The 13,154-nt window shown below is 37.6% G+C and overlaps 1 protein-coding gene across 1 annotated transcript in view; it reads left to right on the top strand.

The window, feature by feature from the left end:
• Nucleotides 1–13,154, top strand: part of LOC131156311 (flowering time control protein FCA-like) — a 74,477-nt gene that overhangs the window by 16,217 nt on the left and 45,106 nt on the right. The window contains exons 2-5 of the mRNA XM_058109896.1: nt 6–76; nt 605–683; nt 3,640–3,722; nt 3,848–3,899. The gene's annotated coding sequence lies outside the window, so the exon portion shown is untranslated. The remainder of the gene's footprint in view (nt 1–5; nt 77–604; nt 684–3,639; nt 3,723–3,847; nt 3,900–13,154) is intronic.

The following is a 13,154-nucleotide window of genomic DNA, read 5'->3' as shown; positions in this document are numbered from 1 at the left end:
CCTAGATTATGCTGATGGAGGCTGTTTTGCGAAGCTGTATGTTGCTTTTGTTCCAAGAACAGCAATTGAAGAAGATGTAAGTTATTGTTTAATTTTGTCTTCAACATGTCTATAATATTTGGTTTCTGGGTCATAAGCAATGTAAATTATCTTTCTTGTCCATCGTCATTTACTATTCTTTGTCTCTCTTTTTCATTTTCTCCTCGTCGTCGTCCTCCTCCTCTCTCTCTCTCTCTCTCTCTCTCTCACACACACACGCCCACATATATTAGTCAAAGAGTCTAAATGTACATTCTAGTTCGTTTAGATTGTATGCTGGTTCAATATATTAAGTTGAAGCAGTACAAAATTCAAATCTCCAACTTCTTGCCATTTTTTAATTGAATGACCTCTAGAATCAGCTTGTTTGAGGACATGTCTACAATTTAATATCCTCATCCTTAAAATGATTGTTTCTGCCAAGAATTAATTTCTTTTCTATTTATTTCAGAGGTTTGCCTTGTCTACAGTTATAGTATCTTGTCACAGTTTTGATGATTGTAACTAATAATGCTTGTCGTAACCATCTTCTGTGATACCATCAAATTGTTTTTTTGGGTGTCAGATTCGCCCCTTATTTGAAGAATTTGGAAATATTGTTGAGGTTGTTTTAATCAAGGATAAGAGAACTGGCCATCAACAAGGTATATGAAATGCCATTTCTTATGATTTGCATGTGATAATGAACTGTTTCTCTTTTTGGGTCCTCTTATGTGCTTCTGGGAGGACCATTGTGCTTATGTTTCTTCTTGATGATTTTGATTACAGGTTCTTGATGTGGGTTTGGTTTGTCTCCTTTCTTTGATGCCCTAGCCTCAATAGCCTAAAAGTTAGCAAAGGAGTTGTGTCCCATGTCCAAAACAACCCAACAATAGACACACCTTCCACCCATATCCAACATTCCTGAAATGTCACTAACAATGGGAAACTTTTTATGAGTCCACAACAAGGAATAACTATTCCCAAAATTTTCCAAAATGTTCACTATATTCCATCTTAATCCAAGGAATAACTATTCCACGAACCAAACAACCTGTAAATTTAGAATAAAATTTCAATTTCTGACAAACAATCGGCTGAAACGCTGTTGGTATGCAGTGGGCACCAAGGGTTATTACTTTTAGTTGACAAAATTTGTGCAATTAAAAGGGCAAAAATGTAATTGCAAGTACATCCAATTTTTTTTGTTAATTTTTTTTTTTATTTTAAAATTTTAACTTGGGGCCAATTTTAGGCAGTACAACTGAGAATCAATGATAGCATTGAATGAGGTGTCTTCATGAATGTATGTCTATGTTCACTGTGCTGTGAATCAGCATAAATTCGATGCTGTTTTGATGATAAGCTACAATTTCTTACACTGGCTGGTGGCTACACTGGGATTTAGGACTTCTAAAAGATCATATTCAACATTATTGTCAGCCCGGGTGTGTGCCTAGAGGGGGGGGGGGGTGAATAGACGTTTTTCGCGGACAATAAGGATTGCTACAAAATAAAATTTTTGGCAAGAATCAAGTAAAAATATCACAATAAATGACAAAGCACCAAATGAAAAGATGAGAGAGAGAGAGAGGCTCAACACAATGATTTAACGTGGTTTGGCTCCAAGCCTACGTCCACGCCTTAGCACCAAGCCAAGGATTTTCAAATCCACTATGAATCTCCTTTCAAGCTGGAGAAGCCTTTACAACAAGGGTACACTACCTAGCTGCTCACCAAGAGCCTCAACCTAGGTGTTCACCAAGAACCACCTTAACGAATGCTCACCAAGAACCTTCAAGAATTACACTCAAAAAAAGATGTAAAGATTACAAGATGGTGCTCTTTCTTGAGCTGATAATACAAATAAAACCTCACACTACTCTCTTCTAGCAATTGATATATAACCAAGAATAAACAGTAAAAGAGCTTGAGCAAGTAACAACTAGAATGAATGCTTCACTAATTATCTCAACAACCAAATGCTTTAATCAATGTGTTCAATGAATGCTGAAGAGCCATATTAATAGCCAAAGGGACGAACTAGCCGTTGGGCATTTATTAGGGCAAGACAAATCGAAAACTAGCCGTTTTAAACACATTTAATGCAGTCTGCCTCTGCTAGAAACTGTCGACGGTTTTTCTGTGCTTTTCCAAACTGTCAACGGTTTTCTGTAGAACGGCCAAATTATGAACCAAACAATCGATGGTTTTCTGGGCTCTTCCCAAAGCGTCGACGGTTTTCTGTAGAACGGCCAAATTATGAACCAAACAGTCGACGGTTTTCTGGGCTCTTCCCAAACCGTCGATGGTTTTATGTAGGCCAGACCCTTTTCAGAAAACCATCTAAGCACCTGATTTGTTCCATTTTCTTTGGGTGCTTAACCGTTATTTAAACAAAATGGGGACCAAGTTTGTGAGATATTAGAACTCTAAACTTGTTAAAAACTTGTCCTTAAAAAATTTTTTTAAGTATGGGATATCTTGTAAACATCTGTTTGAAGACTTATTAAGTTTGTTAAAGATATTCTGTGAACCAATATGCAGATGCACTTGCTCAACTCTTGCTCAATATTCTTACCAATATCATGTCACAAGAGTTACAGGGATATACTACCTCTCACACAACCTGATACAAATAATACTAAAATGTGGACTTCGATTGGTTGTGCCTTGAGTACTCCTTGTGTATGCCATTGCTCATTACTTCATCAAGGTTCATCTAATTCTTATGCTTGCTTTAGAGTCCACCTGGTGATCTGAACTGAACTTGAGGAAAATTATTAGCAAACTAAAGAACCACTAATAGGTTGCTGTCATCAAAACAAACTGGAATGAGAACCCTTAGCCACTAGGGCTAACAACAATGTGTCTCTAGATTTCATCACTCAATTTCCTCCATTCTTTGCTTGTATATCTGTTTGAATAAACACAGTGGTGTTGTTGATTCTAACCATAACAATAACGACAACCACCACGGCCACCCAGCCTTAAGTCCCACCTGGTGCAGTTGGCTATAGTAATCCTTCTTTGTCATTCTACATGGCCATAGGAAATCATTCTGCAGGATCTAGAGCAATGCCCTTCATTGGAATGATGCCAAATCGTTATTAACTGCCTCATCCAAGTTATTATGGGTCTATCCCCCTCCTGTGCCTCTAACACTAGCCAGATTTCTTTTCAGCATCATTTGGTCTACATTGCAAGTGCCCTAACCATCTTGGTTGTCTTTCCCTTATCATTTCTTCGACAAGTTGGTTATTACCATGTATTCTCAAGTCTGGAAAGCAGTGTGAATTGTTGTGTATTTCATTAGAAGATAAGATTTATGCAGTGAGTGTCACCGATTTAGACACCATTATTTCGTTGAATTCTAACCCGTATATTTATTTTCTTATTTTTGGAAAATAAGGTATAACCCCAACGAAGGATGAATATTACTTTCTGCAAGTTCTATTGACTAGTCATTCTTTTTATTTATTTATTTATTTCAAAAAATGGACTGGACATTCTTTGTCTCAGTGTTGCTATGAATGCTTTCCTAGCAATTTGTACTGTTATAAAAGAACTATAGTAACAAAATGGAATTATTATTATTAGATGAACTGTTTGCTTCTGCAGGATCTTGTTTTGTAAAATATACTACTATAGAGGAAGCTGAAAGGGCCATTATAGCTTTAAACGAACGATATACTTTTCCTGGGGTGAGTTGTTTGGTCATTTCACTGGTTAAAAGGGGCTTGTCTTGCTGCTGTTGACCTAATGCGTAATGTTGCCTGACCATTTGATATTTTTGGGTTTTTTGAAATTTATTTATTTCTTTTGACAGGAAGTGACTCCAGTCAAAGTTAGATTTGCTGAGGGGGAACGAGAACGCCTAGGTAATTCTTACTCTTTTTACTAGGGCAGATCTTAACAAGAGTTACAAGCCTACTATGAGAATCTCATAAACCTTTAACAAATTTCCACTAGTTCATCTTTGCCATGTCCATATACTTATTTTTGTGATGGATGAAGGGTGTATGAAAAGCACTTTTGTTAAAACAATGAAAAATCTATGTACAATGTAGTTAACGCTTGGCTATAGACGCAGTAGAATGGATGCCAAGTTCATTCTGCGGTCCGAGAATTAAGCTATTCATGCAGTTCCTTGTTAGTAATAGATTATGTATTGAACACTCCTTAATGCAGGGCATGAATGGAAGAATGGTCTTGAAGGCTACTATGCAGGGTTATTTGAAGACCAATAAGGAAACCATGTGGAAGAATAGGGGGTTTGTAAGAGGTGTTTGTATAGGATTAGAATTGAATGAAGAAATCAAGGCTTAGGAGGAGGTTGTGTAAGATACTACCCTGGTATGAACTGTACCTTTAAATATGCCTTCCTGATTAATAATGTATAGATTTTGGGTCTAATTGGGGAAAAAATTGTTAGGGTTTGTTAGGATGAAAGACAATGGCTATTTATGGCTGTATTTAGATAAAAAATACAGAAAGTGAAAAAACAAAAACAGATAGGTTGGTGGTTGTGGAAATGAAGTTGTTAGACCCGGTGCTTGATGGAGAACAAATTGATCTCTTCAGAGTCACTGAATAGTGAATACTGTGGGGCTATAAGGGTTTTCATCTTCATGGAAGTGGATAGGATAGAATTGTTTCTCACCTCATGGGCCAACTTTTGAGCAAATAACAAACCTTCCTCCTGGATCAGGAGGAAGAGGAAGGGGGAGAAAAACCCTAATGCTCTGACTCAAAAAGGAACAGATTTGGCTGGTTCATAGCTCTGACAGATATTGACTTGGGTGGATGAATGTGTATTGCCTTTCCTGAAGGCTTTGGTTCCAAGGGGTAGCATAAGAATTCAACAATGCAGAAGAACTGAGTTGACAAACTGCTCCTAGTCCCAAGCAAAAATCTCATGAGCCTGTTCTCCAGCAGAGATCTATGGTTTTCTTGTCTGCTACAGTAACAATGAAGGTGCTTCCGTCCTGCGAAGAAGCCAAGAGCCAGAATTGCATGTGGACTGTTTTCCTTCCACACTGCATCCGCTGCAACAGCACCTCCCATAAGAAAAACCCTTACAAACAGTGAGCTTGAAGACTATTACTGTAACCACTTGCTCATTTGCACGCATGGTAGTATGGGACTCGGGCTTGTGCAGACAGCTGGATCCAAATTGGTTAAAAACAGAATACAGATGCTTTGAGGACTTTGTCCACACTATATTCGTAGGCCCAACACCTTCTTTCAGTCGACAAGCAAGACTCTTTGACTCCTTTAAAATTAAAGGCTGGGCAGAGCCTCCTGATCTTTCCCATGATCCTGGGCCCACCAAAATCCATGTTTCATCTGAGGAGGTTGGATGCTCATTGTCCAGCATCCCTAAGCCCTCTTCAACACAGAAGCTGCCCATCCTGACTCTTGCAAAATTGAGAGGGAGATGCCTGATTCTGATGCTTCTCCAAGGATCCTTTGGGATGATCTGGCAAGTTATGTGAACCCCTTTATAGAACAGCTCTACCACAACTTAGCCTTGATCCTGGTCAATGATGAGGCACTCTTGGGCTACAATCTAGTGGACATGCAGTCACCAAACTTTCAGGAAATAAGATGCCTTGACAGAGAAAGTGATCTGTTCAAAGATCAAGTTTCTTATTGATTCTTGGAAGATTAAAATGGTAAGCAAAGTTGTTGGATTCTCTTTTGATGGCTTTGAGGAAAAAGCTTTGGGTCTTTTTGAGGAAATAGAGAAAAATTAAAGATTGGAAGGCAAACAAATTCATTAAAAGGAATGTTAGTAGCAGTAAGAATGAAAGATAAGAGCAGGGCATTGAAGAGGTTGGAATTTTCGGTACACTATCACAGGAATGGGAGATTTCAGATCCGGAGGAGGCTGGTTGCAGCAAGGGTTATTTGCTGATTTATGATGTTAAAATTTCTTTCTTGGAATGTTATGGTCTTAATGATAAAGCTATAGGGTCTGCTGTGAATCATTTTGTGAAAGGATGGGAAGGGGAAGTAATCTACCTGCAGGAAACCAAGTTGGAAACTCTTGACTAGAGCTTCATCACCGTCATTTGGGGATTTACTTGAGGGCTGTCGGAAATGCTGGAGGGCTTTTGGCTATTTGGAAGAAAGATGCACTTGAATTAGTAGAGCACACAAATGAAGCCTTCTTTTGCCCTGCTCTTTCAGGTAGTTGGATGTCAGTTTTACTTAGCTTTTTACCAGTTAGGTGAAGGACCTTAGACATTTATTTTGGGTTGAACTTTTTGAAGCTAGAATAAATGGGAATGGGATGCTCCTTGGGTTATTGGAGGGAATTTGTACATGGTGCTTCCTCATGAAAGGAGTAGGTGAGCTTTGGAAAACGAAAGCATGAAAGAATTTTGGGACTCCCTTAATGCAAATGCTGTTATTGATCTCCCTCTCATTGGGGGTCTTTTACTTGGTCTAACTCACGAGTGACCCCATCTTTCTCAAGAATTGGTAGGTTTTTAATCTTGATGCTTTGGGAGGAATTCTTTCTCAAGTTAAATGCAAAAGCTCTCTCCTAGGCCTACTTTTGATTGCTTCCCCAATTTTCTGGATACTGGGAGATCAAATAAATATCAATTCCTTTATGCTTTGAAAATCTGTGGCTTAAACAAGAAGATTTTGGGAAGCTTATCAAGTAGTGTAGTCTATTTGCCACTTCAAAGGCTACGCAAGCTTTGTACTCACTTCCAAGTTGAAAGAGATCAAAGAAAAACTCAAATGGTGGAATAACCCACATCATAGCAGATAGAAAAGAGGAGCGAGTGGCTCTCGCGATGGTTTTCTATTTTGTGCAAAAGAATTTTGTATCGCTCATCTCACCTTTGCTTGGTGCGATGGTGCTGTAAATAATTGATGGTGGGGGTTTGTTTAGTTTTGATGAAAGGGAAATCCTATGATTTGGGATTGGATAAAATAGGGAAGGTTGGAGCTTTGTTCGTTCTTGAGAAGAATCACCATTGCAATCGGGTGGTATGACTTTCTTCACTTGTAGTAACATGGTTCTAACATGGTTTCTCGTCTTTCTAGAATGTTGAGAAAAGGTTTTCAAAGCTTCTAGATAGGTTATGTTGATTATTGGATGGTGATTCATACGACTAGGGTTGGGAAGTTCCTTGAATTAAGGCATGAATGAACAGGTAAAAGACTAAAAGGTATTCTATTTTTTTCCCAGAAGGATTAAATGGGGATGGGTTTGTCTCGATTTAGGGAAGAATTTGTTGCCCTAGTGAGCTCTTTTCGGTAGGCTCTGATTTAGGAGGTTGTAAGAAGATCTATATTGAGATTTTTGATTAAATGAATGACCTAATTCAAAGATAGGTCTCACCCTCTATTTATATTACATATCAAAGACATTCTAATGGCCATATTACTTTTCTAACTCTAACTGATTAACACAACACTAACACACTTAATAATACTAGAAAACTAAAATAACCATTAACACCTCCCCTCAAGTTGGAGCATAGATATCATATGCTCCTAGCTTGTTACAAATAAATTTAACATGAGCACCCCCCGAAGCTCTGGTAAACAAATCAGCAAGTTGCATATTGAACTTCATGTAAGTTGTAGCAATGAGCTTTTGCAAAAGTTTCTCCCGAACAAAATAGCAATCAACTTCAATGAGATTTGTTCGCTCATGGAAGACTAGGTTGGAGGCAATATGAAGAGCAACTTGATTATCACACATCAACTTCATAGACTAAAAATGTGGAAAATCCAATTCTTCCAACGTGTTCTTCAATTAAGCTTTCATACATAGTATGAGTCGTAGCCCTATACTTTGATTCAACACTTAACTTGGCCACCATAGTATGTTTCTTACTCTTCCAAGAAGCCAAATTACCACCAACCAAGACACAGTACCTAGTTGTGAATCTTCGGAAGGTGATCTGATCCAATCTGCATTTGTTTACCCATGAATATAAGTGTGACCCTGATCTTGATATAAGAGACCTCTCCTAGATGCACCTTTGAGATATCTTAAGACGCAAATTATTGAATCCCAATGACTTGTCCTCGAAGAATTTAGGAATTTACTCATGACACTTGTTGTGAAAGATATGTCTGACCAAGTGTCTATGAGATAATTCAAGCTTCCAACAAGCCTTCCGTATTGTCCAAGATTAGGCGACAAATCACACATATCCAACACTAACTTGCTGTTAGGATGTATGGGTGTATCAATCGGTTTGGATCCCAACAACCTAGTCTCATCCAACAAATCAAGAACATACTTCCTCTGTGGCAAATAGTTCTATACAAGATGTTGATACTTCTATACCCAAGAAGTATTTCAATGGTCCCAAATCTTTGGTTTAAAACTTAGTATGTAGAATATGTTTAAGGCTTTGAATACTTTAATCATCATCACCTCTGATTGCAATATTGGCCACATACACAATAAGAAGGGTCCTCTACCCAATGAAGTATGATGATAAAACAAAGAGTGATCCATTGCACACCGTTGAAAGCCAAGCTCAAGACTTCAACACTAAGTCAACCAAACCATCCTTTGGGAAATTGTTTAAGCCATATAGTGCCTTCGTAAGCGGACATACTGAGCTTGACTCCGCCTAATCAACAAGGCCAAGTGACTGCTCCATATAGACCTCTTTCGGCAAGATCACCATGCAACAAGGCATTCTTCACATCTAATTGATGTAGAGGCCGATGACAAGTGGTGACCAAGGAGATGAATGGACATACTGATGTAAGTTTGGCAGTCGGAGAATAAGTGTCAGGATAATCCAAACCATGCATGTGAGTATACCCCTTGGCAGCAAAGCGTGCCTTCAGACAAGCCAAAGAACCATTAGGGTTGACTTTCACGATGTATACAAAGCGACAACCATCCATAGATTTGTCAAGAGGAAGAGACACCAATTCTCAAGTATCATTCTCCTATAAAGCATTCATCTTTTCAACTATGGCACTTCTCCACCCAAAGTGGGCTAAGGCTTTTGAAATAGATTTAGGAAAGTCAACAAATGATAGAGTAGTAACAAAACAATAATAGGAGGGTGATAAGAAGTCATAGCAAACATAGTTGGAGATGGGATGTTGCGTGCATATGTGTTTACCTTTCTTGAAAACAATGTGAGGATCAACATAATGAGGAATATAATCATCGGACGAGGAAACCAAAGGCATTGTAGTAGAAGCTAGAGGGGACTCTCTTCCTTGGAGCCGTGTTGTGAATACACTTGCAAATTTGGACGATCGAGCAATGAGAAGGACTCAAACTACATGGAGACATAGGTGGTTGATTGAGTAAGGACAACAAACTATGTTAGATTACCACTTTACCTAAAAGCTTAAGTTATTGGGTTCTGGGCCAACAATATATCAAGCTTTAACACTTCCCCACACGTGCAGCCCGACAACACGTGGAGAGATTAACACACGACAAATAACGCCTATTATGGGGAGTAAATAATTATTTTTTAAAACACCACTTAGTAAACGCGAGCAACAAGACCAGAACCCGGGACTTTTAGGTAACCGGCTCTAATACCATGTTAGATGCCACTTTACCTAAAAGCTTAAGTTATTTGTCGTGCGCCAACAATGTATATCAAGACTGAGTTTGGGTTGGATCTTGCTCTGATACCATGTTGAGATTTTTGATTAAATGAATGATCTAACTCAATGATAGGTCGCTCCCTCTATTTATAATACATTTCAAATACATTCTAATGACCATAATATCCTTACTAATTCTCACTAATTAACATAACACTAACACAGTTAATATACTAAATAACGATTAATAGGGAAATCATAGATATTCGAGGCTTTGGTATTCAGCAATATAGGTGGTGTCTAGGCACCTGGATGGGTGGAAGGGAACTTTATTTTCTCTAGGTAGTATGTCACACTAATCCCTATTTATTTATTTATTTATTATTTTAGAATTCTAGTAGGTAGCTAGTAAATTTAAGAGACTTTTGAGGGATTTGCTTTGGTCTAAGGTTGGGGAGAAAGAGGGGCGTTTTGTTAGTTGGGAGGTTGTTTATAGGTCTAAAAAGGGAGTTTGATCTTGGTAAGTTGGTGCCTAAAAAATTGCCCGCTCTAATGGCTACGTGACTTTGCAATTTCCCTTAGAGGAGGACTTCATCTGGCACAAAGTTATTAAACTTTAAAATTAAGTTTGACATGTAGGTAAAAGGGTGTGATGCTAATTTGGGATTTCAATGATCTCAAAAGGAATTTGATGCTCTTTTGAGAGTCCTTGGGAGTGTGTTTCACAAATCTATTCTCTTTTTACTCTTGAAACAAAATTTGTCATGGGTAATGGCTCTTGCTTTCATTTTTGGGAAGATATTTGGGTTTATGAAAATTTGTATCGTCTTTCCTTGATGCATGATGGTTTTCTTTCTTCTTTCTTGAGTCTCAAATGGGCAAAAAGTTTCTATTGAGATACCTGTTTAGGATTCTTAATGATAGGGTGGCGGAGGAGCTCTTTCATTTTTTTTTGTTGTTGGAGGGCTGTTGTGCTTCCAGTAGGTGGGGGGGGGGGGGGGGTTGTTGGTCCACGGTTATTGGTTCTTTGGGGGTTTATTGGTTAAATTGTTCTTTGAGCATTTGACTTGTGCTGACATGCCCTTCCACAACAGTTTACCATCTTGAAGGCTAAAGTTCCCTCTAAGGTCGAGGCTTTTAATTGGTTTGTTGTTCTTAGGATGATTTTGCTCCCTTATTTTGGGGTAGATGTTTCCTTCTAAAAAGTTAAAGTTAGGTATAACACATTTGTTATACAACTTTTTCACCTTTTAATCCAACTTTTATCTGTTCTCTTTAGGAACTTCTAGAAGTTTCAGGTTTGGAGCTTTAAAAGATAAAAACTAGTGTTTTTTCTAGCAAATTATTCTATGGTGTCATGAGCCAAGCTTGTTTGGGGCATTATGGTTGCCCGTGACTGGTTGTCGTGTGTACGTTGGATAGGGAACCATAATGTAAATAGTAGTAAAGGTTTTATTCTTTTAGTAGGATGATGCCTCTGTGTAAAATTGAAATATGACTCCTCAATCAATTTATGTTTCCTAGTACCATTGCTAGAATAGCATAGAAAGGGGAGGGTGAGTGTTTGTCATTGTAAAACTCACTAGCTTTTGTATAAGTTTTTAGCCTATTGGTCTCCGTCACTAAACACATGTTGCCTAGGGAGGTTGTAATAATGAATTGCGTTGCTTTACAATTTACTGCATGACTGTTGTTTACTTGCATATTTGTTTACTGCTTCTGCTTAACATGTGGTGAAACGGTGGCATACATTCAGATGACTAGTTAAGCAAGAGTACTATAACTAGTGCCGCACAGCCCTTGACAAGATGTGAAGTGTTCCCCTTACACATGGATATCCTTAGTTTTTTTGCAAATATTAAAAAATTATATATGCTTTAATTATGTATCTTAAAATGACATCCATTTTGGTCATTCAAAACATTTTAGGCATTTCATAACTTTTTTGCCAGACATTTAGGATCAATTTGTTCTTCCAACAGTTTATATTTTTTCTGGCTTTTTTTGGGTATTTTGATGTTGAATGCTCAGTTGGGTTTTTCGTTCGATGGTGGATGTCTGTGTTTTTATTTTATTTTATTTTTTATTTTTATTTATTTTTTTATGGTTGCTTTGTTTTTCTTTGTGGCTTAACATTTGAAGGCCAGAAGATGTTAAGCAGTGGATTTATTAATGTTTATGATTAGTGAGTAGTGAGGGTTGAATCAAGGGTGAGCTTGACCCCCCTTTTTCCTCAACTTCCCCTTTTTAAAGGTAAAAGCTGGGTATAACGCGTTTGGTAATCAGCTTTTTTTCCTGCTTTTAAAAGGCAAGATTTTAGCTTTTTTAGGAGCTTTAATGAGTTATGAATTTTAATCTTTTAAAAGCTACAAGCTAGCTTTTTTCAGAGGATTCAGTTTCCAGGAGTTACAAAGAGATTGGAGGAACCTGTTGGCTTGTTGACCTTCTTTTTTTGTTCTTTTTAAGTTGTAGCATTTTTCTGGATTGTTCCAGGCCTTTTTCGGGAGATGCCTCATTCTCCCTTGTGTAAATCCTCTTCCTATCATTGAAATTTTCTTTTGCCATCTAAAGGAAAAACAAAAGAATACAAGCTAGTTTTTTCCCCACAAATTATTCTATTCTATTATTTTCTTTAGTTTTTAAAAATATTACAAAATTATCAATGCATCAATTACATTTCATAAATATATATATATATATATATATATATATATCCACTTTAGTCATTTTAAATACTTTTAGGCATTTTACAATTTTTTTACTAGACAATCAAAACCAGTTTTTTCTTTCTAACTACTCCTTTTTCACTGGAGGCCAAACTATTTTTACAATAATCTCAATCAGCTCCTTTTCATCATTTACTTTTTAGAAGGTTCTTATAAAAAATCACAGGAGGGAAAGCTAAACCCAAGTGGGCAAGTCAGGGTAGCAACATGTTGCACCAGCACCCTTCTAGCTGCCCAGGAGTGAGAGCAATGGATGCATGAAATCTTTTTGGTAAGAGATATTATTGTAAACAATTTATGGTCTTCATGGATTCAAATGTTGCATGTGGTTGCCAGTGGGGGTTAATGGTACACTGGTGGAAATGATGGTGCTGCAGTGCTAGTTTTGTTAACGGGTGATGGGGACCTTTGTGATGCACTATGGCTTGGATATGGTTAGACTTAAGTGATACACTGTACAAGAAAAAAAGACGAGGAAGACCAATAGTGAACAGCATCATTTTGTCAAGGATAAAAATGTCAAAATGTGCTTAGAGGACACTATTTCACTGTTGCTGCTGAAGAATTTGTAGTAATTTTTCAATCCAAGTGGAGATACCTGTAGTATTAACAACGTACAGGGGATGTTGTTGTAATTCAGCCAAGATGTTCTTAAGTCTCCATAATTAAGGTTTTGTACTTGTGGGGGTAATGATTTGCCTTTCTCAGCAATTTTCTTTGATGCATTTGGTCTTCACTCTGGTACCTATGTTGTCAAAAAGTACCAATATGTATATGCATTTTCTATGCTCATCAAATATATATTTCATTTTCACCCTTATTTATTTTCTATGCTCTCTCTCTCTC

Source organism: Malania oleifera, chromosome 5 (genome assembly GCF_029873635.1).
Source record: "Malania oleifera isolate guangnan ecotype guangnan chromosome 5, ASM2987363v1, whole genome shotgun sequence".
Lineage (NCBI taxonomy): Eukaryota > Viridiplantae > Streptophyta > Magnoliopsida > Santalales > Ximeniaceae > Malania > Malania oleifera.
Note: the sequence above shows the minus strand (reverse complement) of the source record. Positions and strands in the feature narration are given on the sequence as shown.